This window comes from Pholcus phalangioides, unplaced genomic scaffold (genome assembly GCF_987345545.1).
Source record: "Pholcus phalangioides strain wild (caught in Gottingen) unplaced genomic scaffold, Ppha-v1.0 ptg000012l_1, whole genome shotgun sequence".
NCBI classification, from domain to species: domain Eukaryota; kingdom Metazoa; phylum Arthropoda; class Arachnida; order Araneae; family Pholcidae; genus Pholcus; species Pholcus phalangioides.
Window position 1 is genome coordinate 19809233 of NW_028301605.1, and position 16269 is coordinate 19825501.

At 35.9% G+C, this 16269-nt stretch overlaps 1 protein-coding gene across 2 annotated transcripts in view; it reads right to left on the reverse strand.

Annotated features, from left to right (window-relative positions):
• Window positions 1–16269, reverse strand: part of LOC149079839 (uncharacterized) — a 353379-nt gene that overhangs the window by 195452 nt on the left and 141658 nt on the right. The gene's annotated exons all lie outside the window — the stretch shown is intronic.

The window sequence follows — 16269 nt, forward strand, 5'->3', positions numbered from 1 at the left end:
ACAGTATCAAATCTAAGCACAACATAACCCAAGGTACCAATGTAAACAAACCACGAAATAGTTTAGGTGAATAATGGTATTTTTTTTCTCTACCGAAATGGATCGCTAATCGAAAAATAAACTTTTACAACGTAAAATTCGTACAACACATTTCTGTATAAAGAGAAATCAGAAAATAAGGCGTCAAATTATTGGTATGATTCATATTCTTTTAGGAAATTCAATTTATTATTTTACTTTTCCTTAATATAATCAGTCAACATATAATTTTTTTTGCATCTCGCACCCTCCGAAAATGCTCTCCCGCATCCCTAGGGTGGGGAGCGGGAAATAATTAGTGCAGTAATTAGTCAATTGTTAAAATAAATAATGGGTAATACTTGGTTGATTATTAATTGAATAATTAGAAATATTTTTTCATAATTAATAGCAGGGAATAATTAGTGGTTTGAAATCACTTCTCAGAAAATTTGATGTATATAATTTATTTTTCAATTCATATAATTTTAATACTTTATTGTAATAAATGGACCAGTTTCCAAACCAAGTCAGACTACGGTCTTAGTTTCCACCACAACCTGCTTTTGTCACACCCAGTTTCAATCAGTACATGGTTTAAGCGCCCGAGTGTCGTGGTGATATGATGCCCGTCTACCACCGTGAAGGTTGTCTTCAAGTCCCAGGTTCGAACCGGGGAATGAATATGGAAAACAAGATATTTTCCCTTAACGAGCTTGATGCCACCAACGATAGATAGCACCTTCATTTCCAACCTGACTCGTTGATGGCAGTACATTGCAATATATCGATATGGCCGGAGTTGTTGTTTTATGAGGTACTACCTGGTCCACGCGGAACGCGTTTCTTTCAGAACATGCTTTTGTGAGAACAAGTTCCATCAGAACTCGTTTTCCTGATCTTTTCGCTTTTGTTAGAACCAATTTTCTACAGAACTCGTTTCCTTCAGAATCTGGTTTAATCAGGACCATTTTCTATCAAAACCTGCTTTTTTGTCAGAACGAGTTTCCATCAGCATTGACTTTATAATTCCGAACCATTTCCCACCACAGAACCACCTTTACTTACTCCTTACCCTTTCATCATCAGAATTTGTATCCCTCAAAGATGCTCTCGTCAGAACCAGTTTCCACCAGACCCTGCTTTTGTCAGATCCATTTCCTACCAGAACTTCTTTTCTCTGAAGCATTTTCCATCGTAACCAGATTTTATCGAAACCATATTATCAGAGTTCAGTACAGAAACGAAAAAATCAACTATGTTTGTAATTCAACTAACACAATGATGATGCTGCGCCAATGGTGGATTCCAACAACTATAAAGCTGAAGTAACAAATTTCTAGTTAACAATGCGTAACACAGATGCAAAATTTTCTGATATTTGGTGCTAAATAGTGTAGAAAATTCATCTTGAGATTGGTATAACGAGCAATTTGAATCCGAAGCAACTTGTTATTTCGCAATGATGCGTTTCTCAACAACTGCACATGAGAAATCATTTCAAAAAACAAGGACGTTTTTTCTTCCACCGCTACACCGATATAAGACTGCTAACACTCAGCTATTTCAGCTGCAGCAACAGCAAACGGAACAAAACATTCATGGATATCATTGAGTAGCGTATAATACACAGGGCAGAAAAGACTAAAATAGAGATATAAACTGTTAGGAAGAAGAAGAAAATAAAAACATGCGCATGAACGATGGTTGATAGGAAACATTATTCAAATGCATATTCGTGTACGATTCGTATTAAAACATCATAGTGATGAGATGTTTTGACCATTATTCCTCAGCGGATATGAAACCGTTTACATGGCGGATAATGGAGTGCTTATGATTCAGCGGTCACTTGTGTCTAGAGCATCATTAGCGTTGTACATGTGTCTCTGAGAAAGACCAAAACGCCATGTCAGCAGCTGACTGGACAAACCGCTTTACCCTCGATTCGTTGTTTACAGTTTAACTGCTGTACATACAGTATAAACGAGTGGAAACGACGAGCCAGTCATCCATGCCTCGTTGCTGGTGTTTCGCTCTCGGCGCTCGTCTTCAAAAGCTTTCGATACGACGTATGAATAGTGCTTCGTGCATATTATGCTTCGGTATGTGTAGGTTGCACTTTACGAAAATGTAACATCAACCCACAGTATCTTTTTTTTCTGGAATTTTCTCCCCCCCCCCCCCATATCCAAGTGGACATTCCCTCAACCAATGACCGTTATTTTAACTTAGGCCCTTTAATCGAATGCTCGTTTTGGTCACAATACACGCTCTCAGTCTAAACGTTTTCGCTATTTTTATATCTATTCCTGGACTTCCATGTACATTTTTCGGCACTAACAAATGCTTTAACTGCTTATAGTCAGGACATTAACAGATAGCTTATTGCTTTACCGAAGCAATTTGCTCTTCACAATTGTTGGCCGTTTATTCCTCCATTCAAACCGTACACAAGTACATACAGAGTGCGATGCCCTCCCACCCCCGTTCATTAAAAACATTGTATTATTGACATAAGGGAAGGGTTGGAGGAGGAAACTCCTTCTTCCCTATCCGAGACTGTATACGATTGTGTCTGAACTATCGCAACAACATCAGCGTTTCTTAACGTTTTCAACCTTAAAAAAGCATCTCTATATTATGAGGAACCCTTACAATGTGTACATTGCCCTCTCAGATTACTAAAGTATTCACCACTGCTACCCATTACGATTTCTTGCGGAACCTCTAATTGGTGTCTCAAGGAGCAGCTCATACCAAATTAACGTAAAATCTCGAAGGTCGCAAAATGACTTTTTTTGCCAACAAATATTAACATGGAATTCCAGTCACTGACGCCGAAAAGAGAAGAAGAAAAAACAAGGTTCTAAAGTAACCCTAGAAATGAGGAAAAAATACCCCTATACCTGTATACACATAACAGTTGGGAAAGATATTTTTCTGGATTTTATGCCCATACGAATCTTTAAAAAGAAAAGTTAGTTGTTCTTCCCTCAATTGAAAACCGGTCCTCTGGCAAATTCACCAAACGATACAACATAAAAAAATTTTACTTTCCTTATACTTAAGCTGACCATATTTCCTCGAGAGAAATACGAGAAAATAGAATTCCAAATACGGTAAAATACGGGACATCGCCAATTATCGCCAAGAATGACGCCAAAAGGGCAGAAAGTCGCCAAATATTGGTGAAATTACGGAAATAGCGCAATGGCGAGAAAGGAAGCATTACAGCAAATTGCAGTGGATTAAAATGAATTCCACGAAATAAAACGTTCACAAAGGCAAAGACAAATGATTAATGTTCTTATTTATAGTTGAAATTATCATAAAATATAATTTTTGAGTTGAAAAATAATTTCAATCTTTGACTTCAAATAAACAATAAAAATCCAAGTAGGCGTCTTGTAAAAAACGGGGAAAACCGGGACACTTTTGCCGAAAGTCAGGACGGCCAGAAAAATAAAAAACCAGGACTGTCCCGGGAAATACGGGACGTGTGATCACCCTACTTATACTGTATACTAATCTCACGTGCTTAAACGGTGCTAATACATGCCGGAATGTGTTTTCTGAGTTGGATGTGTGGCGTCTAACGTATTTATGTTTTCATTGTTGTGCCTGTTTTATGTTCTTGATGATGCTGCCATCTTTCTCCTATATTTCGGAGTAAAGATGGTAAACACTAGAATTTTCATTTTTATGTAAGGATCGTGTTGAAGGTCTGCCTGCACTCTGCGATGAGGCAACTAACTTTTGTATGGGAAGGTTCGTATCAACATAACATCCAGAATAATCTGTTATCTGATATATTGTAGACCGAGAAAACACCATCTATATGTACGGAAAAAAACGAGGAGATGTATGCATATATTTTTTATTCCATAACTTCCTGTGACTACAGGAAAGAAATTTCTCTATCACTTCTCATAATGTAAACGAGGTTGTCATGTTTTGGTGGTGACTTGGGGAAATTGGGGTAGTGCTCGTATCCCCCCCACCCTAAATAAATTGGTTGGCATATTTTGGGTTCTATTGAAAAAAATGTTTGTGTTGATTTGAAAAATCACCACTCTTATTTTCTGGGACACGCTGTATAATTTCAGTATTCTCCAGTGGAAAATTTCCAGTAGCAGAAGGATCAAAGGAAAACACGGATTCAATCCTCAGACCACTTAGTTAGGTGAATGCCCCTCTCAGATAACTAAAATATGCGAACATTTTGTTTTAGGGCTGACTTCGAAGAGCTCTTTGAAATATCCAATTAGAAATCATCCCCTGAACTTTCACATTCCATTTCAAACAAAACAAAAATTTGCATAAGAATAAAAGTACACACAAGAATCAAGGGAAAAGCAACCACACATATATATATACAACACAAAAGTACCTCATAAAAGTATTCAAATATTAAGACCTCTCTTTTCAACTGGCATAGCGTAATCCCCCTTATTGCGGAAAGCAAAGCGCGTATCAAAAACATAAAAAAAAAAACAAATAAAATACCAGGTTATTTTTCACACGAAAATCCTACCATTTTAGAACTTCATAATCACCTCCTGCATTACGTAAATTAAACAAACGCGTAACAATTTGTTGCATTGTTGGTGAGCGAGAGGTTAAAACAAAACAATGCTTTTTCCATTCTTGGGGAAAAAGAAACGCGGAAAATCATTTCTCTCTACCGTCAAAATTGGTTTTAAACCGATGGAGGAAGGAGGCATTAGAGTGAGAGGAAAGGGAGTGAAAAGCATTTCTCCTAAGAATCATGAAGGAGTAAAAATGAATCCAAAATAATACATACGCTTCGAATTAAATGCTTTTGAAGGAGACGTATAATGCATTCCGTTCCGTGTTGAAATGATCCAAGTTCTCCCCTTTTATATCTGAATAGAAATCGTTTCTAATGCAAGTTTTTATTATTCAGATTCTTCAATAGGGAATTAAATAGATTTTGGAAGGTCAACGGGTATTTCTTCCGAGTTTAATAATCGGAAAACCAATGCATAAATGTTTTATAATCAGTTTCTAACAAAAAATCCTGGCTATTGATATTGATTACTCTTAGTTGGTTCGAGACAGAAAACATTTTATTCTTTTTAAGCCATCATTTTATTTAAAGAGCTAATTTATAAGTTGAGGTTTACAGTTTATAGCCAGTTCCTAACCATGTTTACTTTAAACAAATTTATAGTTTAATGTCACAAAAACTTAGTAATAGTTTGATTGTGACTGTTCTAGGTGGGATTTAACTCATGGAACTCGATAGAAATGGTGTTAGAAGAAAGGCTTGGCTTATCATTGGTCAACTGAACTCTTAAAAAGCAAAGCATGTTCGAAGTATAAGTAGAGTAACTGTAGGCTGCACCCTGTGTTTTATGTGGCATTTCTGTATTCGATCCGTCCAAACTTTTATTCTTAAAAATTTCCTATTTTTTTTCTTAAATTCGTATATTTTACTAGGGTCGTGGATGAAGATAATTTGCATTACTTGGAATTCGTATTATTATTATTATGACTATCAATATTCATCGCACGTATTTGTGAGGCTTTCAAAGCCTTTAGTTGGTGAAATGCATTTCGATTTACTGAAGAGATGCATTAGTATTCATTTCCCGCCCACTGGCGAAATTTTTAAGCAATTTAAGCAGTGATTCGCAATTTTGTCGATATGTGGTGACAATTGGTTATGTTATGTATTTCTTTCGTATTTGCGATCATTACTCATAATTTCTGATTAACCCTTAAACTGCTGCAATCGTCATGGATTGATCGCGAACGAAGTAACCTGCTCAATTATCCTTTGATGATTCGGAATGCGTTTCATTTCCAGATGAAATTCCTAAAATGACGTACAGATGGCGTACGAATATATTTTCCAGTTTTTATTCATTTATTTCATCTTTCCCTATTCTCTAAAAAAATTGTTTGTACTGTATTCTCTCCCTTTTTCCCGATCTGTGCAACGTCTGAAGTTTGATTGGCATCTATTTTTGGCAAAATAAAACCGATTTGTTTTTTCGCTAATTCAGAAGCAAAAACGTATCTCCGAGTATTCATGCAGGCTGAGTTAAATTCGGTCAACGTTGATTGTTATGAAGTAGGTAGACGCTGCACTCACAGTATGTAAAATAACAGTTTTTAATTTTTTTGTAAATGTGATGTATAATTTGCACATGGGTTGAAACAATTTGATTGAACACGTAGCATCGAGCCGTTCCCATCAGATACTTGCTCAATTGTGCTGAACCCTTTAAGCGATTTTTAAATTTTTCCTGATCCGCATTACAACTGCCCCATTGGAAATAAAAACGACTTAAGAACGCGAGTTATTTCAGGATGACCAAAATAAAGCTGTTCAAGTTTGACGAGATATCTCGGGATTGCCGCTGTAATGGTCTTTAATACATTTTTTCTACGGACGATGCAGTGATGGATTTCTTGGAACTCCCCTCCCCCCCCCCCCCCCCCCAGCGCATTATTCGAGTCTGATGCTCATATCGAATGCAAATTTTATCAATGCTTAATCATTCAGAACTAAATTCTGTTTAAAAAAATGTTTCAAATCTTACTTATTCGAATTCTTAAGTTTCTTACGTTGAGCTAACTAAAGTTATAAATACGTGTAGTAGTATATACCAGAAGAACTAACAAATGAAAGACATCCCATGTGTACAATAACAAGGTTCTCAAGCCTGCCACTCTGTTGGAGGTGACAGTAACACGTGCTCGCGATTGTCTTCTCGGACAATGAAAACGGCAGATGGCGAGCTGACGGTAAGTTGATGAGAATAGGACTGGAATTGTGCTCCAGAGCTCACGTCTGTTTGCGCAGAAGTGTTTGAACTGTAAGGAACTTACACGTATTGGTTTATGAGTTGAGAGTAGGGGAACATTGTTATATGTTGATACAGCTACCCAGGCCAGAAAAGTTTTTGAGCAGAGATATACAGAGAATTTCACCAAGAAAGCCGGAAAGAAATAAAAATCCGATGGTTAATTTAAAATTTGAACTAAAACATAAGAATAATATTTATATGAGAATATCAAAAGAAAGGGAAAAGATAATATTTTCATACCTAAAAATTAAAATTTTTGTGCTGAACCCAATCACAGAAAGGTACTAATCAGTAGCATTATACAGGGTGGACAAAGAGTCCGTAGAAAATTTAAAATGAATAAAAACCAGAAAAATAACCAAACGGTTTGCAGGGTTAGCATCGCTGGGTCACGGGAATTTCTTTTTAAGACAGGAAAAAGAATAACTCAAAAAACATCCTATAGGTGACACTGATACGAGCGACTTATGTGGAAATATGCAAATGAGACGGTTATAAGAACTTGCACTCCTAACCCACAACCAGTTCACCGTTGCAAACCGTGTATGTGGACCCGCTGCACTCTGCCGTTGCTAGATTTGTGACTCGCCTGCTATGTGTTATCCCTGAAGTGATGGTCATGTGGAACACATACTGCTGTAATAAACGATTCAGAGGCATTCTGTTCGTTATTTGCGTATATTTTCTTTGACGTGTACGTCAGCGCCATCTATCGGCTGTTTTTGTTATTTTTTCTTGTCTTAAAAAAATCCCGTGATCTAGCGTTGCTAACCCCGCAAACCGTTCTGTATTTTGGTTATTTTTCCGGTTTTTATGAATTTTTAAAGTTTTTACGGAAAGACAGACTTTCAGAGAACTGGCACCTTGTGGAACTTCGGAAAGAAAAATTTGTTTGCTTCCTCCAGGAAAATCGAACCCGGGTTCGTTCACAATCAAGAATGTGTTGGATAGGGCACGTGCGATATAACCAACACATCGGACTGAGACAATTTTTCTTCCCTTGGAATACGCATAATAGTGTGATTCACTGTGTAGAGACATTGCAACTTCCCTTAATTCCGGTAAATACGCATCAGATGGCGACACGTTATTTCTTCTGTTATTGTTATTCTTGTTATTTGCGCCTACAAAGTATCAAGGAAAGAGATTTTCCAGGGAGGCTGCAACGTCTTCGCTATGTGCATCACGCTACCATGCGTGTTAAAAGAATAGAGGAGCTTCTTAAAAGAATAGAGGACCCTCTTAAAAGAATAGAGAAACGTCTCTTTGATGTATCTAATGAGTATGATTATCTTTGATGTATCTAATGAGTATGATTATATTTGATGTATCTAATGAGTATGAGTATCTTTGATGTATTTAATGAGTATGATTATCTTTGATGTATCTAATGAGTATGATTATATTTGATGTATCTAATGAGTATGATTATATTTGATGTATCTAATGAGTATGATTATATTTGATGTATCTAATGAGTATGATTATATTTGATGTATCTTTGATGTATCTAATGAGTATGATTATATTTGATGTATCTTTGATGTATTTAATGAGTATGATTATCTTTGATGTATCTAATGAGTATGATTATCTTTGATGTATCTAATGAGTATGATTATATTTGATGTATCTAATGAGTATGAGTATCTTTGATGTATTTAATGAGTATGATTATCTTTGATGTATTTAATGAGTATGATTATCTTTGATGTATCTAGACATTGCAGTCTCCCTGAAAGTCTAAGATAATACAACACATCTAGAAAAGAGACTTTCGAAGGTAGTGTCTTCACTTAGTGCATGATCCGATAGAGACAAACGATTTTTTTCCCGAAGTTCGTCCAGGCAGTTCAATTACCAGAAAACCAGTCCCCCGTTCTTTAAAATTTTATATAAAGTGGCAAAATTTAATTTAATCTTTCTCTTTTAGTTTATGAGGAAACAACGGAGGCGAATTGTAATAAGTTAAAAACTCCACAGTATCGCATGTTGGCAAAATATTATTTGCAAATTCACCATCGCGAAATTAAAAAAAAAAAGTGATTTATAACATTTTGTCATCTGAGCACACAAATGTTCCTTCATATTCCACTTTAATTTCAGAATCAGCCGTAAAAATTCCGACACTATCCGTCAAACACAAAAAAATGTATATTGTTTAAAAACAAATATGAACTATCTCCCCGTAAATATGAAATCACTCTAAGAATGGAAAAAATACTATCGTTCACGAATCATACAGAAAGTACATACACGTGGGGACATTCAATTTTTAAAGGATTAGAATCTCCTGTACCATCATTTAGATAGATAGGCATTGAAACTGGCAATGTTCAGAGAGCGAGCCACACACAACGCGTCCACATGAATACGGTGAAACGTTTTATGAATAAGTTCGGACATGATGAACGGTTTTGTTTGAATGATCGTTTATCGTAGAGGTGTCCTCTGTTAGTACCTGTACCATCCTCCACAAACGTACTATTACTCTGTCAGTTTCATCAAAATATAAGAGAACCCCAATGACAACGAACAAGTGGTGGCATATACGACGAATACACACACACATATATATATATATATATATACACGCGTTTCCAGAAGCTCCTCGTACTTAAAAGGACAGAGTGAAAGCTTTCTTATATATATATTTTTTGTGGTTCATATTTATTCTTTTTTATCATTACTTGTGTAGCTTGTGACAGGTATAGATGGAGAGTGAAAGTAGAGATTTCTTCTTCACTCTTCTCAGTGTGAGCCTGGTACAAGTGGCGCCCTCTTCTCGCCCCGCCCTCTCTTATACTTCCGTTTCTCCCTACTCCTTTGGCCTGTTGAATAGTAGTTGAGCAGAAAAGAAAAGCAATCTCATCTGGATGCCATGAAAAGGAATAATGGTCCTCCTCGTGACAGCTACGATGTTAGATGATGTTAGCAGGTAAGGAAGATAAAGAGAGAAGAAGAAAAGAAAGAGCTTCTCTGTATGGTGTATAAGAGAATATCGCACAGAGAAAGAGAAACTTGACGGGAAAATGCTCCCAATTTCAGATCCAGGTTTCCGTGTAATTTTTTTTTTCAGTGGTTTTCTGCAACCGGAAATACCCGAAAACCCCCCTGGGCATTTGAAGGTTTTCCTTGTGGTATCAAGCATTTGAGAATGATTTTCTCATGTTAATAAACATCAATGTATAGAAATAGAAGTTCATCTCCTAATCCAAAAATTTTACAATGTATTCAGGTTAGGAATCAAGCGTCGAGAGTAAAGTTTTCCAAAGTTTTTTCCTTGCAGGAGAACTTGCAACAGGCGCTTCCAACATTTCACACAGTCGAGTCACATTATTGTCACCACTTCTTATTTTCTACATCAACTGCGTGTGACTAATGAAATAGCAAAGGAATCTCGAGCCGATTTAGTGCGAATATTAGAGGAAATATACGCATTTTGAAGATATGTCAGTCGTTGATGTCACAGATTAACCCTCTAAGCGGCATTGACGAGATATCTCGGCTTCCTAAAAGCATTTAATTTTAGCAATGACAATCCCAGATATTTTGTAGAGCTGATTTCTCGATGGAACTCCCCATCCTGTAATTCTCACTTTGCGCCTGCTGAAAATCCAAAAAAGCCTTCTCCAGAAAGATAATGACATTGTACAGATAATGACATGGTTTATCGAAGTCGGCTCTGCCGGTTGGAGGTTAAAAATCAGCTTTTAACCACTTTGGGATCATATTAACACCCGTGGAATGAATTCAAACAAGCTCTCTCTGTTTTCTTTCCTCTCTCTCCTTATCATCGGGAGGCTTTGTTGTCACCCTTTTTCGAAGTTGTTAGTTTTTATCTTCCTTTTATTTCTATAAAATAATTAGGGATTTTTCTTACACATATGATGTATCTTTCTATTACAGTTGAATCCCGTTTTAACGAATACCGTTATAGCGAAAATCTTGCTTTAACGAAACTTTTTCTAATTTCCCCAAATAAGTTTACATAGGAACAATGGCAGGTAACCTGGAATTCCTGTATAACGAAATTTCATTTTAACGAAGTGATTCTTCCGGTCTCTTGGCGTTCGTTATAACGGAATTCGACTGTATACACATAGAAGAGCGAAACAGAAAGGGTAGGAGGAGGATGACAAGAGAAATCTACTTCGCATTCCTACTGTTTTATTTTTATCTTCTATCTTATCTGTACTTATCTATTATACTGTTTTTCTTTCACATTTGTCTTTTTTTTCTTCCTTTTCTTCTACTTTTTTTTCCTTCGCGCCTTCTTTTCCTTTTTCTAACTTGTGGTTAGGTTCGGACACGATTGCCATATTTATCGCCCATTCGTCAAATACAGGTCAACCGAATTTCTTTGCTAATACCTTATAAGCGAAGGGGGTTGAAAAGGGATGATTGTCGGTTTTCTCCAGCCAAGCATCACTGAACATTTTTTTTCTGTAACATTCGCGTGCTCTTCTGTGTGTTCATTTCAGTAAACTTCTCACTGGTGCAATCAGGCTAGTTACGGTACACTTAAACTAGCTTAATGTCACCAGTGAGAACTTCACTGAAATGAACACAGAAGAACACCAATTGTTGCTGATGCGAGTGGTGGATGTTGCGCGAAAGCCGATCGACGTTCTAAAATTGAGCATTTTTCACTGTTGAAAAGAACTAGGGAGCTAAGAGAGTATTGTCGAAAATACTAACGCACCAAAATTTTCGTGTACGATGCTCGAAAGCAGATAGATAGGTGCTGCAACAAGCATGGCAATGTGATTGCTTTGTCACAAGAAACTAAAATGTAGAAAACAATATCGAAATCGGGACATCTTACTGAGAGTCGCCTCCTATATACGATGGATCACATTCTAAGCTGCATCTCGAATATACGGCTACTGTCGCATCCGGATGAAAATCTCCAGGAACAATAGCGATATTATTGTCGGAGAGAATATTATTAAGGCATTTTCCATGTCAGTGTGAAGCGTTATCAAAAAAAAAATTCACTTGCAAAACCATGTTCATATTTAAATCAGTGTTGAGCTGCTCCACAGCGCTGGGTAATTTTAAATGGGCGACAAATTTTCTGCCGGAAAAAAATTCAAGTCTTCTAGTTGAACCACAATGAAGTTGGGCTGAAACATGATAATGGAATATCAAGTTCAACGAGCCCGCTTAAATGGAGAAATACAAACGGTAATATCCGATCAAGCTGGTAGTATTCGATTATACGGACAACAATTCAATTGCTGTTAAACACCGTTTGTATATTTTATATATTGAAAACTAATGAAATATCAACATTAGTAAAAGTTCTGGAATAAATCATAAATCTAAATAAAATAAAAAAAATACATGGAATTTTATATACAACGATATCCACACGCAATACCTAATTTTTTCTCTCTTCAATGAGGAAGTGAGCGCCATCTATGTCATCTATGAGCTCAACACAAGGTAAAAATAAAATAATTAAATGTGTGTACTTTAAGCTATCCTCAAGTTAATTTAGCAACATAATTCTCATTAATTTCAAATGTTTTATCTAATAAAGAATATTGTATACGTACATAGTGGTTGATATGTATTAACAGTTATATAGCTGATAGTAATATAACTAGTAATTTTATCGAGCTTCTGGGAAAAAAAAAATCCGTTCCTGAAGGTTATACTCTGTGGGTGACTGCATCAGAACAGTGGTCTTCAACGCATGGCACTCGGGCCGATTTCGGGAAGTGGCTAAAAATATTGGAAGACGGTTTAGCTAAAAGTAAATTGATTATATATACCCGCTGGCCAGTGAGAGACGGAGCATGAGGCTCTCTGATTTCTGCGTCTAAAAGGGTACCTACCTGTTTACAGAATTCATAGAAATGCTGAAAAATACCTCCGACTAACTAGAACATGGCCCGCCGCTCTGTCTCAACGAAGAGATGTAAGCAGTCGAAAAATACCTCCACGAATTAACGAAAATTTCGAATCCAATTTCAGCATTATTGAAATTATTTCGCAATCGATGGAACTTTCTAATTAATGGGGAAAATACGTCGAGAACTACTGAAAAAAGAATTAAAAAAATACTTTCAGACTTGAGTAAGTAATAATAATGCCATACCCTCGTTTGCTATGCACCCTGTATAATATATTCGAACTGCAGTATAACCTGTCACTTTGGACACCTCTATATCCTGCACACCTCCCTATATTGGACAATTTTTCATGGAACCAACTATAAGCCTACATTGCAGAATGTCCACAATACTCTATATCTTGGACATTGGACACCCTCTTGGTTCTCACCCTTTATTATTGAGGGGAAATACCCATTCCCTCTCTTTATTTATCTATTTTTATCTCTCTCTGCATTTCAAACTTTTATTCAGTCCTTAATAGTGTTGTTTTATTATTTTACTGCAGGTGTGAAAGGAAATTTTAACTTTGCATTATGGGTAAACGAAAGTCATTGGAGTTGATCATTGAAAAGAAAAAAGAAGTTATTGATTAATTTCATAGACATATTTAATTACTGCATTTAAATTTCTTAATTGTAAGATATCGTTATTAATTAAAGATATATTTTGTACACAATTTTACTTTCTAACACCTAATTCAAAAGGTTAATTTATTGATACGCATACAAAACAGGGGAGGGAGGGGGTAAAACATGACTAGGGAAAAACAAATACAATGGGGTGGGGAGAGGGGATAAAATCAATGTAAATATCCACAATAGACCCAAGAGATCTACATGTGATCTGTCCAGGGTCGAACTACAAATAATTCCAACGTTGGCAAACACATGCTATTAAAATACAATACTTAGCATGATACAAGTTGATCAAACAATAGGTATATATCAAGCAAGGTATGGTTATTATTTTTATCCAATTGGTGTTTCTTTCTCTTTTTTTTTTTTACATAGAAGTGAAGCATAAGGCCGGCATTACACTGTAAAAGTTTGGTAAAAGTGCTTTCATAGAACTTGAAAACTACAACCAATGAACTGATCGGTTATATTCGAGCAAATGCAACCGATCAGCTTATTGGTAGCAAAGTTTTATAAAAGCTCTTTTACAACACTTTTATTATGTAATCCCGGCCTAAGAGAGACAAAACAAACTTGGTAAAATACCTGCCATATATTGGTGTTTGTTTAGAATTTGGAGTTTTAAGAGAGAGAGAGAGAGAGTCAAAATTTTAGCAATTCTACTAACTGAAGACTTATAGTGTAAACATCTACAAAATTACTAAAGTAAAACATTTCTTTGTGACTCTATATCTCGGACACCTCTCTATCTAACTTAAACAGATTATAATGGAACCGTATATGTCCAACTTATGCAGGTTTTAATATATTTTACAGACATGGTCCTGGATTTTACAGTTATAGTTTTATAAGATTTTACAGACATAATATTTGAAAAATTTTAAGCTCTGTGACATCATCTAAAAGTACAGGGTACATGCAACAAAAAAATATTTACATGACTTTTTTCTGATGTTCTTACTCGACATCGTTTCTCCTCGAGAAGCAGCGTCACAAAATATGTGTTTCGTACTCTAGTATTTGACACCGCGTAGAAATTTATGATACAGAAAGTCTGTGTGTACTGCCATTTCGTTGGACAAATTGGTTTTTAAGGGTAAAAAAAAACAGTATGTATGGTGGAGGGGTTTTGCTATTCTTTTCTCTTTTTTATCGATGAACTTCTCTTCTGTGTGTAAAAGGGAAGATTCATCATCTTTATATTTCTTTCAGTTTTTTTCACTGCTTTCACCGCCATATAATGACTTCCCTTTAAAAATACTGTCGGCTTTTTTAGTATAATTGCCTAGTATTTCATTACTGTACGGACCTTTGGAGCTCGAGCTAATCAAGCGGCGGTTCGCGATGTCCATGGAAAATTCTCGCCATTTTTCATAACCCGTGCTTCCTAAATTAGAGTTCCTTGGAAATTATTCTCGTCTTGCCATTTTTTTTTTTAAGTGAGCATTTTTTTGGTGTATTTTTGCACGCTGTTGCTGTTTTTTGGAGATTTTTTTTAATATAAATTTTGTTATTCTCCTTATGTAAAATTATATTTGTATTTTCCAAAAATTAAATCCTCGGATTCATTCTTTGTAAGTACTTTCTTTAGTATTATGTCTTCGTCGTTGATTATTATGGTTAATGAAGACTTTAATAGCAATTTTCTGCTGTTGAGTTGTTGTTTTTTTTTTCAAACTTCCTGCAATGTTTCAATTTTTTCCAATTTGAGCTGGCGCTGCCCAGGTTTTCTTTAATGAGGCTTTTTGGATCACTTGATATCTCCCTCTTCCTTTGAGGGACATACAAACCGTGTTCAAGTTAACCAATATGGCGACTTCCTTTGCGACTCATGAAATAAACAAATCTAGATTTAAAGAAACGTGGAAATGAATATTTTTTCCCCTTTTTTAAGTGGTGCTAGGTATTTCGATCCCCTCCCCCCTGGACTTCAAGTTATACGTCTGCCTGTTTCTGCTTCAAAAAATGCTTAATTAAAGCTGTGGAATTTCTTTGATGTACTTTACGGCCCAAAATTAATTTTAAAACAATCTCAACTATATGAATTTATGCAGTTGAATATTAAAAGACAATACGGAGACATTAGTTTTCATGCTTGAGAAGATATAAATAAAAAAGTACGTCCGACTAATTAGTTCATATTTAAGTTTCTGGGCTTCGTATATACCGTATATACTCGTGTATAAGCCGAGTTTTTTTGTGGAAAAATTCGTTCCTCAAGTGGGGTGATCGGCTGATACTCGGGTCAGTTTTCGATGGGAAAATATCGACCCCACAATCAGTAGTAATTTTTGTAGCAGTGTTCGAGAAAATTTCATTATTGGTATGGGATGTGTTCAAACCGCACAAAACCGATAATGTCAAAACCGACGCAAAGAAATCGAAACATCATTGGCTTTGATACCAGGTGGACTAACGTCGATTGTATAGCCTTTAGATGTGAGCCTTAACAAGCCTTTCAAAGACTATTTGAGGAATTTGTGGATCGAATGGATTAGTTTAAGATGATAAAGAAACCATAAAAAGTGGTGCCTTGAAGAAACCTGACATTGACATAGTGTGCCAATGGGAACATGAGGCGTGGAATTCTATTTCAACCGAAATTATCATCCGATCTTTCAAAAAGTGATATCCTCTTTGAAAGTGACAATGACGATGAGACAGTCCAGATGAAGATAAAAACGAAGGTGCCGCACCCCCTATGATGATCTGATGGATTACGATTAGCTTGAAGGCCTACAATTATTTCTTTCATTTATTTTAGAATTATTTCTTTCATTTACTCTAGAATTTCTTTCATTTACTCTAGAATTTCTTTCATTTACTCTAGAATTTCTTTCATTTACTCTAGAATTTCTTTCATTTACT